Genomic DNA, 16743 nt, shown 5'->3' on the forward strand with positions numbered 1-16743 from the left:
GAGACGCACAGGATTACCACCTTAATAGGCAAATAATGACATTTCATGAGAAAGCATAAAATTTCAAGTGTATTTGAACTAATAAATAGCAGTCATAGTATCTGGAACAAAGACCAGTCTGGAAGGAATTAAGAGTGAAATGGGATTTTTTCTGTGAGTATGGCTGACTTAAATAGTTAAATATCACCTGAAATAACAAACCTGAACCTAAAGGAGCTACTTCTATTGTCAAGGATGAGGCAGAAGCATGTTTAAAGCTCAGATTCCAGTGTTCTGTATGTACCTCCTGGAGAACTTGGTTTTTTGGGTTTTTTTTCCAGGTATTAAAAGAGGACTACTACTTCTGCTAGAGCATGATAACTGTGTCTTTAGTTTTCTAGGTTTTCCTTTTAAAATTAATAGACTTTCAAATACAGTAGACTTAGTGACAAAAATGTAATTTCCTAATGTAAAAAAAATCCCCAAAGCCCTCAAAAGTGTTTCAGATTTGCTAGTGTATTGTGAAAAAGAAGAAGCTGATTTTTTTTATTTTTCAAGTCAGGCTTAAAGAAGACATCTATCATTATTCTCAGTGGGAGTGAATTCTAACTGGGAGCTGCAAGCTGGCTAAAGGCAGTCAGAAGAGTGACTCTCTCACCAGATTTTGGTAAATGTGGGGTTTTTCCTACGTTCAAAACACAGGCTTGTATTTATTGTGGGTATCAAAGGTGACGTTATTCAATAAAAAAGGACAGCTTGTGAGAATAAAATAAAAAGGATAGCTATGATGGTGGTAGAAGATATAAAATTGTAGGAGAGGATCAATGACTCTTGTAAGGAAGCTTGTGCCCAACCTGGAGTGGTTGTGAAAAATGGCAATGGAAGAAAGAGAAAAGTGACTTCAAATATCAGATAGAAATGACATTTCTTTCAATAGATAGCTCTGCTGATTGAAATCAACTGGTTAACTCAGATTACTGGGTTGAGGTGATTTACTCAAGCTGAGACACTATCCCCAAGTTTCCTTCTGGAAGGCAAAGATAAGCAGATGTAATAGTAACAACAATGTCATTCAGTGTTTCTCACAATGATTAGGCCTTTATTAGAGAAGGTAGAAAACAGACTGCACTGCTGAAACACGGAATTTGCACAATTTGCACTTATTTGAACATTTTAAATGGTCAGTCTTCCATAAAAATAAAACTACAAGGTTTTGAGATAAACCTAGATGATAAAATTGCCAAAAGTAGAACACCTGTGATTATGTTGACATCAATATATGACATTTTTGTGTGTAAGTCTTCAATGAGAGGACAGACTTGATACTGGAATTCTAGAGCCTGCAATTAGACACAACTGTAATCCTGAGGATTATTGTAAACCCTCAACAAGAAGCCTGTCAACAACTTCTCTAAAAGCTACCCAAGATAATTGTCATACTTGGAGTGGGGTTCATTTTCAATGAGAAAAAGCATGAAGTTACCTAAAATGTAGTCCTTAACAACTTTCAGAGGATTAAAAAGTAGAGTAATATAAATAAATGGAAATAAAAAGTGCAATCAGTGACAGAAGGAAAGAGAGGGGGCTTACCTTTCTCATTCAAAGAAAAATCCAAATTCATTAAGTAGAGTGTGCTCTACTGACATTAGAATGAAAGGATGAGGAAAAATAAGGCTAAACAAAAAGCTCTGAAAATCTTTAACATTGTGCCCATGAATGCTATAGAATTTTAAAGTTGAGTTTGCTAAAAAAAATGAGGAATTTAAAGAATACTGCTAAGGTCGACAAAATGATAAAATAAAATAGTAGTTAAAGCTAAGTAACTGAATTGGAATATAGGAATGGGGCGTCAGAGGTAGCTGAATCCAGTATTCCTGATCCGAGTCTCTAGCCCCTTGTACATCCCTCTTCCATTTTGCTTTGCCTAGTCCATTGTGATCCCTTCTTTCCCCTGCCATTGAGACATCCCTTGAAGATCCCATACTAAGTTTTGTACCATCTCCAAATTTTCTCTCTTCCAACAAAATATTGTTATTTAACATACAATGGATCCCATAGTGAATCCTGTATTTTTGCACAAAAGTTCCTCTTAGTCTGCATAGCACTCTGGGTTGATGGTTTCTTCTCTGACCTGGTTTTACATATTTTATATATATATATATATATATCGGTGTATATATATATATATATATATATATATATATATATATATATATATATACACACCGATATATATATACCCACATATATATATATATGAAACATAGAACTCTGGCCTGTTCCCTTTTTTTTGGTGATGATTTGATGTCCTACCTGATCAGTTTACTTGTGTGTTTTGGTCTGTCACTGTTCCTCTGCTCATCACCAATCTCTGTGGTTCATTTAACATGATAACCTAAGGCATAGGACTGGAAAAATATCCCCAAGGACACAAGTCTACTCTTCTTCTTTCGCTAGCAACATCCTCAAAATTTTCTCCATAAACTCTTTAGTTTCCACCTTAAAAGTAAGTCCTTTTCAGTTATTACAGTGATTGAAAAGTTGTTTCAAGCTCCTGATGCTTTAAGTTTAGAAATTTTCTTCTGATTACCTTCTTAGCCATAAAATACATGTGTTATTCTGCCAACATTGTCTATTACATTAAATTACTCTCTTTCCCTATCTGCACTTTCTATATAGAAACAGTGATGATATCTCATTGTTTACCAATTTAACAACTGAAATATTTCAATTTTGATTAGTCTTTCTTCATATGAAGCACTTCCCATTCTCCTGATCAGATTTTAGGGTCTTACATTTAAACAAGAGGAATAGAAATTACAGTGATTTCCCCAAACACACAATTAGGCAGAAAGAACCTAATGATAGTGTCTCCAGTCTATGAAATAATAACATAAAACTTCAGCATTTTGATTGCATAAGATACTAAGGTTAATGATGTAGATATTTAATAGAGTTATAAATGTATTTTTATGATGTAATTTAACTTGACAACTTTAATGAAAAGGGAGATGATGGGTTCATAGCACTCTTTGTTAAGCAGCTTTCATATAATTAACACAGAAATGAAAAAACTGAGCATTACCTTATGGTTCAGTTGCATCTTAATACAATGATATAATTAATAGCAATGAAAATAATTTTGCTAGATACTTTCTAACTAGTTAGCTAAATCAATATGGTGTTGGAGCCTGACTCAGATGGGATCTTCACAAATAAGTCTTGACCAGTAACTATATATACTACATTTTAGTTACCATCTTAACATCAGTTTGAAAAACTACAGTTAAAGGTAAAACTTTACTGAAAATTTGAAATTAAGGAAACATGAATTAGTTTAGAAAGTGGAAGAAAATATCCAGTCGACAGAATCAGAGGCAAGAATAACCTTTCAATATGAGACATCAGGCAAAGCTGGTTTGACACCTTACTCCTCCCCAGCTATGGTATGCCTGCATGTGACACCAGGGGACTTGTCAGCTGCACTCCAGGTCTCAAAGGACACAGTCAGCTGTCATCCAGCTGTGTGACAGACCAACTGCCACGGGCCCTGCTGCCAGGGAGGGCATGCTACAAGTCTACATGGCAACAAAGGCTGAGGTGTGAGCAGTGTCTGTCTCCTCTTGGATGTCGCAGGGTATGACACCTTCTCATTCAAGAGCACGTGTTCTGAAATGGTGTGAACACAGAACTCACCTGTCCAATACTGACACATTGGCCCCCTTGTGCTTCAGATCCCTGTGGCTGGAGGGATCCAAGGGTAGTCCCTTCAGCTCCTGTTTGAACTATTACATCAAGTAAAAAGAAATTGTTACAGTTCTGGTGCAACTTGTTGGCTGGCCAAAGTGAAACCTACAGGGGGATACAGCGCACAGAAATGGAGTTTATCCACACAGTTGGCAAAGATGGAGAGCATCACACTTCTACAGGCCTCTGGGGAGACGTCTGCCTTGGGTACAGGAGCAGAAATGGCAGATGCAGCCAAGATTAGGGCCGGCCCAAACTTTAATCCTCCAGTAGGTTTTACCACATGGTCAGTGGAGAAGAAATTTGGAAAGGCAGTTTAAAATGGTATCTGGACCAATGTCAACAACATGGCAGTCCAATGAATGAAAAGTTACTGAGTTTTGTGTCTGACTCTGCTGTTTAACCCCACTGGTCAACTCAGCCCCACAGAGCTGTTTGGTCACTTTTCTCTAGTGGGATTGGAAGAGAGTTGGAAGAGAAAACCCATGGACTGAGATAAAGATTGTTTAATAGGCAAAGCAAAAGCCACACAGGCAAGCAAAACAAAGAAATAAATTCACTCACCGCTCCCCATGGACAGGCAGGTTCAAACATCCCCAGGAAAAGAGAACCCTGTCATACATAAGGGTGACATGGGAAGACAAGCAACATCACCCTGAATGTCCCCCCTTCCTGCTTTGCCCAGCTTTATAGGCTGAGCATAATGCTATATGGTATGGGATATCCCTTGGATCAGTTATTGTCAGCTGTCCTGGCTATGTCTCCTCCCAAATTCTTGTGCACTCCACCCTGATAACTCGTGGGATGAAGTGAGAAGCAGGAAAGCCTTGACTCTGTTTTAATGCTGCTCAGCAGTAACAAAAGCATCCCTCTGTTATAAACACTATTTTCAAGACAAATCCAAAACAGCTCCATCATTATGAAGAACCTTAACACTATCCCAGGCAAAACAATATCCTGCATGATCAACATTTCACAAATGCTGCTGGAGTTAAAAGACTCCTCTGATGAGCACATGATGTGCGGGGAAGTCTGGAGGCTCAGAGACCCAGAACCAGCGTGACTGTGATATCAGTAAGGAAAATGGAGACCTCTAGCTTGCAGAACTGGCCTTGTACCTAACAGATGAGCTGTGCTATTTTCTCATTGGCAGGGTCTTGCTGCAAACATCAACATACTGCATGGCTGAAGAGACAAAAAGGCAGGACAAAATCTCTGCTTATGTGACTTAAATGAACACACATTCACAGAGGAGTTTTAACTACTCTCAGGCTAACACATTTTTTAGAATGATCTCGTGCACTATGTAGACATTGCAAGAAAAGCCTCTGCCCTGTGTCTCTGCCCTGCAGCAGCTGTATGTATGCTGTCTGCTGAACTGGATTTTACAGTCTCATGTGTGAAGTGCTGCATCCTGATTATCTGATACTACTGGAAGCCTTCCAGGTTGATTTCCTAATCCCTCTTACAGTATCTATGTTACATCAGTTTTATCACTGGCAGACTTTATTCCTGCACAAAGCTAGGACTCCAATATGTAAATAGGACAGAGAGGAAATACTGGAAGGAATTAGAATGCCCTTTTTTTCTGTCAATGCTCTTTAAGTATCTGCTCCAGATTCAAGTAGAAAATTAATCCCAGTCTGTAGATTTTCCTCATTCCTACCTCCTTCAAGGCATTTGTATCAGAGAAAAGATTAAAGGAATGTTTAAGCAAGTGTGAAGTTGTATAGATTTCATGGGCTCCATGTCTTGTTCACAGCTGGGAAACATCCCTGTAGACTTTCAAATTTATTCAAAATCTACTAATTACTAAGTATCATTTTGGGATGCAGATAGCGAAATATTTAAAATGCATGCAACCATATTTGCATTTAAAATAGGTGGCATACATGCCAAAGACCTTTTCTAAGATCAATTGACACTTTTTAGGACCTAGAAGCTGACTTTAGAAGATAAGTGATCTTAAAATCTGTTTTTATTCTGACTTTCAAACAATTCCTTACACAGAAAGGCTCATTTTATCAGTAAATTAAATATTCATGACTCCCACTTTCCCTGAGGCTACGGGATTTGGTAGTCATAAATAACCTCTGCTGGTGGGAATAATTTCTCAACTACTGTTGTGTGAATGCAATTCTGATTTGAGAGGTGGCTAAAAAGGTAAAATTCTGTACAGATGGGGAGGTAAAAAACCATAAGTGACAACAGTCAGCATAGACTGAATAGCTGAATAATGAATAGGAAGTCCTAACTTCTCTAGCAGAAATGAGGAGGGGATAAAAAAGCAGAATCATCAGACACTTAGAGAAAATTTTGAATCAAGCTTCTGGGACTGGGATAGTAGTCCAAATTTTGTTATTCTGGATGGTTAAATATACATTTAGATTTTGTAATATTTTATTCTCTGTATCTCTGGTGTGTATAAGATGACAAATTTTTCTTTATTTTTAGCATTTAGCCATTTGCTCATTTATCGTGGATGAAACCCAGTAGATTACATGAATGTTCCCTCCAATGTTCTTTACCCAATAAAAAAAATATACTAAAATCTAATCACAATAGCTATCAGTTTTGCATGCCAGTGAGATCACTTTCAGCACAGCTGACCTTTGCTCTGAACCAGGGATAACTCTGCAGATAACTTTGTTGAAAGAGTTGTCCTATTGAGATGGTCTGCTATCTACATGGAGAAGTGGAAAATGTCACAGAGAGTGTCTTCCATTAGATATTTTTGCATTTTTCTGGGTAGTTGTAAATCAGAACAAAATGGATTCTGAAGGCTCAATATTGTTGCGATTGTTCAGCTTCCATTTCTCTCAAACATAATAAAACCCAAACTCAATTGAAGTAGACAAGATGCTTGAATAATCTTGTTCATGGATTTTACTCTTTCGTTTTTAAAGGCTGTTTTCCCAAGTGATATTTTTGGTAATTTATTTGTGCTTTTATTGAAATTTGTTGAATAATTCAGAGAGCATCTTGGATAAAGATTTCCTAGCTGTAAAACTTTATGATTTATGTTTAGCAGTCTATCAGATATTAACTGGTCTATCATATACTAACTGTTGTCACTTATTAATAGCACAGGAAGCAGTAGATCCTAGTTTGGTAAAACAATCCATGCCCTGAATCCAAATAGGACAACAACTAATTCCAAGTATCATCCTTTCAGTTGTACTGAGACCTCTTATACTGGAGAATAGCTTTGATTTATTTGCTATGGGCAGCCTGGATGAAACTCACTCTGGCAGAGAGAAGTACCAAGGCTTTTACAGTACCATAACTCATGTTCTGTACACATCTAAAGGGAGGGCCTTGGTGAGGTTGTAACAGAAGTTCTTTCTGCTTGCTGTGGTCTTTTCTCTATTGCAATTTCTATGACTTTTTAAGTAGTCATGAGGAAATGTGAGCATAGTGTTCATCTGGAAGAGCTTCTTGTGTTCAACCTTCTGTGAATAACACTTGTGCAGGAAAGCAAGGACAAAGACAAGAAATTCTGCTATTGTCTGCAGTCTACGTAGAAGAAAGGAATGAAGATCTACAGAAGACAGTGAATTTTAAACTGAATCATAAGGGAAAACGGCTTTGCACATCATACACAGAGTCAAAGTTAATGTACAAGTACATAAATCCATTCAGATCAGTAGATCCACAGAAATTTCTGTAACTGTAATATTTTGAGTCAGCTCATCCCTAGGTCACCAGAAACCTTATGCTCAAGGCTGAGAAAATGGCTTCAGAAGAATTCAGCTTTATATCAGTGCCTACCTGGACCCTCTCAGGGATATACAGTGGAGTAATGAAATAATATGCTTTATGACCTTCATGCTTTCCATGAAGAATATTGTTTCCATTTAAGTGGACACTTACAGAAAAAGTAAAAATAATCATAAGAGGTTGAAGGTATAATTATTATTGATGGGCAACAAATACAATTCAGGTCAGGCAAGACCCATTGCTTACGTATGTAAGACCAACATATTGAGCATGGGGCACCTTCCATTGCATAGTCACAATGGTGATGAAGACCAGGTTTCCTCATCTTTATCACCTACTAAATTGAGTGGGAATAGTACCCCATCCTTCTCAAGACCTTCTGGAAATGTCAGAACAAATGCTGTGAAGTCATCCTTGTGGCGACATTGTAAATACATCTGCTGTGCTTGAGGCAAACATTCTGTGAGACAAAACACATAGAAGTGACAGATTAGGTCATTTCTTTCCTTTTGGACAGCAAGTTGCCTAAAATTGAAAAGGTCTTTCACATAATGTACATTAAAGAATGAGAAACATGTCTTAGCCATCTTTCCAGATCCATGATTCAAAGACATCTGCCAAGAAAACAAACTCTTACAGTTAATTCTGACAGCCACAAGTCAAGAACGATTAATTAAAACAAGCATAATTTTGGCCACAGATATGAGGAGACAAATGAAGGAGAATGTAAGAAAAGAGCTAGTATTTTGTTAAGATTTGAATCAAGAATTGCTACTGCTCTTCAGCAAAGTTATCATAATCTCACTTTCTTGTAATTTGTCAAAGAATATGATGGTGTACCACAAAATCTGTACATATTTATGTGTCTAAAAGAATGTCACTCAATCTGTTTGGACAGGGTACTGACAGGAAAGTTAGGCCTGCCTTCTCTTCAATATGATGAACGTATACATCAAAAGGATATTTCACAGAAACTTATGCGTTGCTACAAAGAGAGGAAAAGGAGGAGTTACAGTGGAACTGCATGTTCTTCTTTCAGTCTCCTCTACTTATCATGCCTTCCTTTTAAAAATCTTAAGTGCAAATGCAGCCTTGCCACAACAAACCCTTCATTACATATGAAGCCTGGTCCATGTGTTCTGAGTAGACAGTGAGCCCTAATGTGCATGTCTTGCCTTCTTTGTATAACAGAAAATGAAGTTTTAAGAAGAGCTATTATGAAATAAAGTGAAAATTTTCCCACTGTATGACAGCTCTGCTTAAGTACTATGAAGCCAGTATTTACCTGTATATATTTATAGATTACTAGAAGAGAATCTAATATTTGAAAGTCTTCTGATACTGCCTGAAGAAGAGAAATTAGTTACCTTTCAGGTTAATGTTCTTATAAAGGTTCTTCCTTTCAGACTTTTCTTTATCAGTCTCTCTATCTTTTTACAGGATAAGTTTTTTGACCTCCTAAATACCTTCTCTGCCTCTGGTTGCTTTGAAAAATAGGACAGGCTAAGAAGGTACTGTGAATTTGGGGAAAAGATTATTAAAGTTCAGACTGAATTATACAGGTGTTTGTGCTCTGTTTTACCAGAGATTTTGATTCTTTTCAGCTTGTAGAATGACCAATAATATGTAGTTGTACCTCAAATGCTACCACTTTTGCACACTGGTAAATATCCAAGAACAAGCAATACAGAAAAAAGTTATGTATACTCCAAGCACAAATGCCATGCTGAAAGCCACTTAAAAAAAAAGTTGTTTATATGTTAAATAAGTTTCTACATTTCAATACAACACAGGTGGTAAAATATATCACTCACTATATGCATACTCACTCAGGCAAACTGACCTCTCAGCTTCTGTACGTGCGCACACATGGAATATTAGATGGAGATGAAATTTCTTCTATATATATAGTTAAATTTGTGAAAAGAAGGATTCTTTACCTGCTCTATAAAAGTAGATGTCTCTAGGGCTCATTTATGTAGACAAGAGAAGGCATGAAGGTTGTAAATGTTGCTTTATACATTTTTAAGGGTACAGAGACTAAACTGACTTAGCTACACAGTTTAGTGGGTTTTTTTCCTTAGCTGTCACAATGAATATGAATGTCACTATCAAGTATACATAGACTCAAGTTTCTGATTGAAAAAGCCAAGGTAAGTGGCACATAGAGATTGATGGGAGACAGAAAATTTGAAAATGTTTCTTTCTGGGAAAAGAACACAATAACTAACCAATCATCTTCACAATGAAAGCAGAGCTACAGTCTCCTTGATGCAAGTACTGAAGGGAATTAAGCAGTACTCCCCCATGTCTAAGATAGCTATAAATATTTACCATCTTATTTAAAGCATGTCGAATCATAATATCTAAGGGGTTTTGCTGCAGACCTTTGGGTTTGGGCATTTCTTTTTGTTTTGTTTTGTTTTGTTTTGGAGTTTTTATTAGTTTCTCTTTTTTATAACTAGAAAGTATAAGTGAAGAAATTATGCAGCTGCAAGAAAGCAAAGTACTGACAGTGCCAGATGGGGAGGGTGGGATAGAATGAAAGATTCAAAGCTTAAAAATAAGTATGCCAGGATAAATAGCTCTTATTTAACCTTGGCATTACTTTCTCTTTATATTTCCAAGTTATATAAACTCTGGAAAACCAGACTCTGAAGTGGAAGCCAACTAATTCTTAAAAGCTAGCAGCATCACTGCTACAGGACTGAGCATAAAGACAACACTGCAATTATTTTATTGGTGCATTTTATTGGTGCATTTCCATATGGAAGATTCAGGTATAAAAGATTGGCTCAGCTCCTGAAAGAAGTAACTGAATAATTTCAGGCAACATTCACTTGTACTTAGTTCTGTCTGTGATAAAAACATGAGTAACAATAATGGATTTCTTTCTCCAGGTTTATGTTGTTTCTTCCATTGATTGCTCTCAATATGTAACTTGCCTCCTTCATGACAGAACTGCTGCCAGTTTCTGATCCTCTTCTATCTCCAGATCGTTCCCCGTTATGCTAAAGGCTAACCATTTAGTCTTCATTTTGTATTTACTAACATTCTTTCCCTTCTTTAAATGTAGAGCTTGTCTTTTGCCTCTCTTTCTCCCTGCCTCTTCCTCCTTCTCTCTCCCTCTCCCTTCCTCCCCCCTGTCTAACCTCCTCCCATTCCAGTGCATCAAGATAATTTTGAATTCTGATCCCATCCCACATACCACCTGCCATCCATCCTGCCTTGGAGCTGTCAGCAAATTTCATAAGCATACGTTCCCTTCCATCATCCAGGTGGCTAATGGAAATATCAAATAGAACCAGCTCTGGACACATTCTCCTGGGAGTCCACTCAAGACACCTTTTTGACAGCAAACCTCTGAGAGCAGCTTTCCAACTGACGGTGTGTCCCAGCTGGCTGTGCTTCTACCCAGATAACAGCACCCTGCCTTAGGAAGGATTGCCAAGCAGGATGGGGAAGAATGTTTTGTTCAGGTTGTGTTCTGCTCCCCACCTTGTCCCTCAGAGCAGACCTTGGCACATAAAGAAATATTTTGATTTGAGCATTACTTTTTCTTGATCACTTTTAGAACTTTTTATTTTGTAATATCTTATTGTATAACTAAGAGGCAGCTCTTGTGTCTAGTAGATGACCAGTTTGTCTTGAATTTTAGCATTTATCCCTTTGCTCATTTATCATGGACAACACCCAGCAGATTACATAAATGTCCCCCCCAATTTTCTTTACCCTATAAAATGCTAAAATCTTGTCACAGTACCTACCAGTTTAGCATGCCAGTGAGATCTGTTTCAGCACAGCTGACCTTTACTGTGAGTCAGTACTCTTCTTTTTTACATGTAAATCAATACATGCTGACATGGTTCATGAGTGAAATACAGAGAAAGATTATGAGTAAAATCAAGATCAGAATCAAACCTTGTCAATATTTTTAGAGCTTGAATATGACTCACCTCAAAAATTGGACTTTTTTTGGAATTCAATCTTTTCAATTAAGCTTTTATCAAGAAAAAATCTCATCTGCAGGATGAAGTTTATATTCAGAACAAAAATGAGAATGAAGAAAAAGTCTGTTTCGCCTCTGAGATTTAAAAATCAGTTTGATTTTCAGTAGAGAATATTCCTCCTTTTTTATTTCCATACAGAAAAAATATTCATAATTTTTTTTCACTTAGTTGGAAATTTAGACTGCTGGGCAACTGCTGCTGCCACAATACCATCCTGGCCCTGACAACGTATAAAAGTCATAATAAACTGGAAATAAGAAGAGCTATGAGAAATAATTATTTTCCAAGTTATCTGCACTTTTTGTTTAGCTCAAGGTAAAGTCATGTTAACTAAAAAACCCTATCCATATCTATCCATCTGAAGCAGAACCAAGCAGCAGTAAAATCTGGTGCATTCCATATGCAGAAAATTAATAAATCTCTGTACTATCTGCTAGTTTTGGAGCTAAATTTTAAAATGGCCTAAACAGAGCACATAAGACAAACACTGTCAAGCATGTTTCTTTCTTGTTGAAGAGAGCAGAAAGCTGCAACCGCATCTTCTCTGAAGTTTGCATTTTGATTGAGTTTGTGCTTTAATTAGTACCATGATGGGGCACTCAGTGCAGATCTGGCTGCAGGTGTTTGCTGGTTTTGCACTTCTCTGTGCTGCCTCACCCTCCTGCTGGTAAAACATGAAATGTCTTCCACCTCCCTGTCCGTGCCCAGTTAGGCAGCATCCCTTAACACACCAGTAAAGAAACATCACAGGGGAATTCTGGGTTTGTGTTTGGAAACAGTCAGACTTCAAAAAAGCCAATAAAACTCTTTTCTGTCTTTTAAAAAAGAGATGCTCACGTGTCTACAATGGCGCCTGCTGGTGAGTTGGGAAGTGTCGAATCTGCTACATTTCACCTGTTGATGACCACATTTAGAGGCTTATAAGTGTTTCCAAAAGTTATTTCCTCTTCCAAGTACTGCATTAGCAGACCCAACTGCAGAAATGTAGGCTCTCTTCAGAGGCTCCATCTTGCTGAGGACAGAGAGGGGACAAATGATGCCGTTCCTCCCTTAGCTTTCTCTCTGCAAGGAAGAACATTCAGCAGGCACCGTTGCTCATAAGGGGAGCTGAGCCTTCTGGACCCCTGAGCACTGAATATGAGGAAGAGCTCTTTCCATTTCCTGAGTCTTTCTGCCCCTTGGAGACACACTTGCTTTATCCAGAGGTGAGTTGCTTGGAAAAAGAAAGAAACCAAAATTCTTAGTATGAATATTCCTTGGAAAAATAGCCTTCACAGTAGTAAGTCTCTTTTGTGATTTAGTGAGAAGGCCACAGGCTCTGTTTTAATCCATTTCCAATAGAGTAGAGTTTTTATGATACTTCACTTTTTCATTCAAGCAAGGCAGCTTGCTGTCTGCTTACTGCTGAGCTCTTATGACAGGATGCTGCTTACTGCAGACTGATACATCTTTTAGCTTGGAGCCTTAAATAAAGCAATAAAATTTTAGAACTACGTTGAAACTGCAGTAAAAACACTGGTTGCACCTAGTTTTATCTGTCAGTCTCCTTGTAAAGGTTTTTTTAAGGATTTAGGATATCCAACAACCCTGTAATTGGAAAATGTTTTGCAAAAAATCTGATCTCAGCATTACAGATTTTGAAAGCAGGTTTGGGGACACAATGCTTTTCTGGTCAGAGCCAGGAGCCAGGACTAGCTTCCTGAAAGGAACAAGGCGCTCAATTGGATTATACTATTCAAGACACTTCTTCAATGTATACTGATGTGTAAATCCAGGTTGGAAGGTGAAACTTTAATTTGCCTAGAAGAAGCCAATCCATAGTGCCTTACACCTGTTCTCCATCAAAGCACAGCTCCAACCAAAGGAGCATGGCTTTGGGGTAAAAAAGGCATGGTACTGCAGCTGGTAGAAGCTCCTCATCACAAACAGGCATTCACCTATGGAGGAAGATAATGAGAAAATAGTATGACAGTCAGTGGGAAGAGACATCCAGTATTTGTTACAGCTCTTCAGACTACCAGCTATGAAAAAAACCCTTCAGTTCTTCCCTTGCTAGCATAGGTAGGCTTGAGGCTATTTAGTTTAATGAGTTACAGAGGAATGGAGATAGTCTATCAGACCATATGCAATCCAATATCCTTTCTCTGGCAACAAAGAGATGGGGAATAAACTGTACTAGGGCATGAGGACTTCTCAACCTCCATATTAAGGATGTCACACTGAACCTGCTTCCCTTCATGTTTTATTAGCCTTTACTGCAGACACTACAGTGTGATAAGTCAGGTGGTAAACCAACCCTTTTTCAACCTTCATGATGAGCATTTCACTGCCTGTCCCTATGGTATAGCTGGGAACATTTGGAACCACATACTGCAAGACAGATGAGAAGAACTTGTTAGGTGAAAGGTGCCCTGCCCAATCCAGAAACAAGTGGGAATAAATTACACATTAGATATTCTCATCTCAGAACAAAAATATGAAATGAGCATGTCTCAGTTCATCTCAGTTGTGGGACTGATCCAGAGCTTTCCCACATGCAGAACTTATTTCCATATGCAAGATACAGGTCCAGATTAAATCACAGAATTAACTGACCAGTTTACATAGCAGAAAACTGAGTTTCATAGAACCACCCTGCACGGTGAATTCCCCCAGGGCATTGCTCTGGCTCCAGTGGCATTGGCATTTGGAAATATTGCTTTGCTTAGAAGATTACTGGAGGGAAACCTGGATCACATTGACACTAGAGCTTATTTTAACTAAAATTTACAGGCAAATTATATTATTCTGTGATGATGTGGATCATAGAACACACAACAAAGTTAATGTGGATGTGTGTTATTGTTTAAATCTAGAACAATGGTTTGATAGAGAGAATATAAAATGTAGTGTTACACACTATTAGAAAAATACCAATGTCCAGGATGCAAGAGGAAATTGGGAAGGCCATAAACACCACAGAACTGTCAAAGGTATGCAACACAGATTGTGAAGAATGGTTGTGAGTAAAGATAGATGAAAGAGAATTATCAACACACAGAGGAATTAAGAGATTCACCATAACCTCAGAGTCTCTCAGAGCAGTGCAGCTTTCCCTTCCCAAGCTATTTTTATCTTTCATCCTTTCCAGGCTATTTTTCTTCTGGTTCTATTGGTTTACATCCCCTCCCTCCATCTCCTCCAAATAAGATTTCATATTATACATCAACTAGCATGAGCTTCAATCATGGTGTTGAGAACTGTTATGCCTAGAGGCCAGTCTAAGCTGATTGTCTCTGTCAGCCTGCCTCCAAGGTTCTGTCTTCAAAGACAACCAGGCCAAGGACTATATGCAGAGGTAAACTTTCTTCTTCTGTTTTGAAGTGGTGCCTTTTCAAAGCCAATTTAAGATTTTTTTTTTGTTGTTGGGTTTTGCACTGTATGATATTTACATTACTCAGTCCTGTCAGGAATAGTTTTGAGAAGCTGCCTTCCAGGTTCTTCTTTTACAGGAAAGCATGCATCTTTGTGTACTTTGGTATTCCTAGTCAACTCCACTCTTTTAGATTAACAAACTTGATTGTAATTTATGATAAATCAGTCCAAATTCCATAGATTTCCATACATACATTTTCTTTACGGCATTTCCCTGTCAGTTTGTTCATGAACTTGATAAATACATAATCCTGTGTTCCATGGGTTCAGTGTTTTCCCCTGTCAAGAGGAAAGTGAAAGATGGAATTTGCACTGGAAATTATAGTCTCACTCTATGCACCACCCCTGCCTCATAACTACAGCCCTTAATTTAGGACCAGTGTATCAGGAAGAAAAAAAACCACCACCACCAGAAAACCTCAACAACAAAACATATCAAATGAGCATGTTAATAAATGTAACATGAAACACAGAGATAAACAGAACAACTTTTAATTAAGACAAACTACATTTCAGTTGCTGTCAGAGATATTTTAATATCTTATTTTAAAAAGCTTGGGAACTATTATCTAATACAGTGAGATGGATTTTCCTGTAAGTTCATGCAATAGAGAATTATCATTTTCTCTTTCAGTCTTTAACACTATACCATCTCACATACAGCTAACAAGGAATTTTTAATTTCTCCTTTTTTCACAATAATGAAAAATGTATTGGGATTTTGCCAGTTGAATATAACAAAGTGCTATCCAGCTACTGAATTTTACAACAAGGCCCTTTCTGTGTTTTACTACTGAAGTATTAAATCCTTCCAGAAAATGAAGACCATCATCAATATTTCAATTTTGTGAAACATGGCATTAGAAGCCAAAACCTCCATATTTATAGGGTGGTAGTTGTACTTCTCACAGGAATTATCTGCTTTGATACAGTTATCAGAATATACTCTTTAGCAGGAAGAAGTTTATTGGGACAGATCAACTGAATGAAAATGTGCTGGTCTCATTGTGATGATCCTTATTAATAACATACTGTATTCTTTGTAGGACTGGATGTAAATAAAAAAAAACACTTGTGGCTTGTTTCAATCTGTAACAACTGTGCCAAATTGGGAAATCTGAAGGAATTTAAATATCTTGAGGGCAATTTAAATGGACTTAAGGGGAAATCAGCTGCACCACAGCTGCACTATATCCCTGTTGAAGCTCATTGGAGATTCCACTGTATACCTGCTTGTTTGGAGTGACCTCTGGCCATTTCTGTGCATACCTAGGACTGCACATTTCACTTCTCTAGCACTGTTACAGCGCCTGCATGAAGGCAGCTTTCAATTAATATAGCTTTAACTTAGTTAACTTATTTTTAAAGATTTTGTGCTTGAATTTGCTTGTTTAAATTTTGTGCCCTGATGAACACGGCATAATCTCAGTTGCTCCAGAAATATGGCTTCTTAGCATGATTATAATCTTTACTGCATCTTACCTTCTTCTCAGATTTACATCCATTTTTCTAAAATATTGCTCAGTTGACAAATCTGACTGCAAAGGGTCAAGAATTACATGGAAATGAAAGATGAAAACCAAGCACTGAAATATTCTGGAGATATGATGTCATTTGTCATTTGAGTCTAAAATTTTATTAATTCTATTTAGGCCTCTGGTACCTTAGGCACAAAATATATCTTGGACTTGGGAACTTATGCAATTCTCTTGCCATCCTAAAGGTTCACAAAATTTATAGTGGAAAAACCTATTGCACTATCAGGCTCTAGATGGTTGAAGGTACATTCTGACAGAGAATATTAAAAGTATTACTGATACTTGCCTGCATTTAGACAAATAAATATATTAAATTTATGAGTCAAAATAATACA

The sequence above is a fragment of the Melospiza georgiana genome, chromosome 1, assembly GCF_028018845.1.
Source record: "Melospiza georgiana isolate bMelGeo1 chromosome 1, bMelGeo1.pri, whole genome shotgun sequence".
In the NCBI taxonomy this organism is placed as follows: Eukaryota; Metazoa; Chordata; class Aves; order Passeriformes; family Passerellidae; genus Melospiza; species Melospiza georgiana.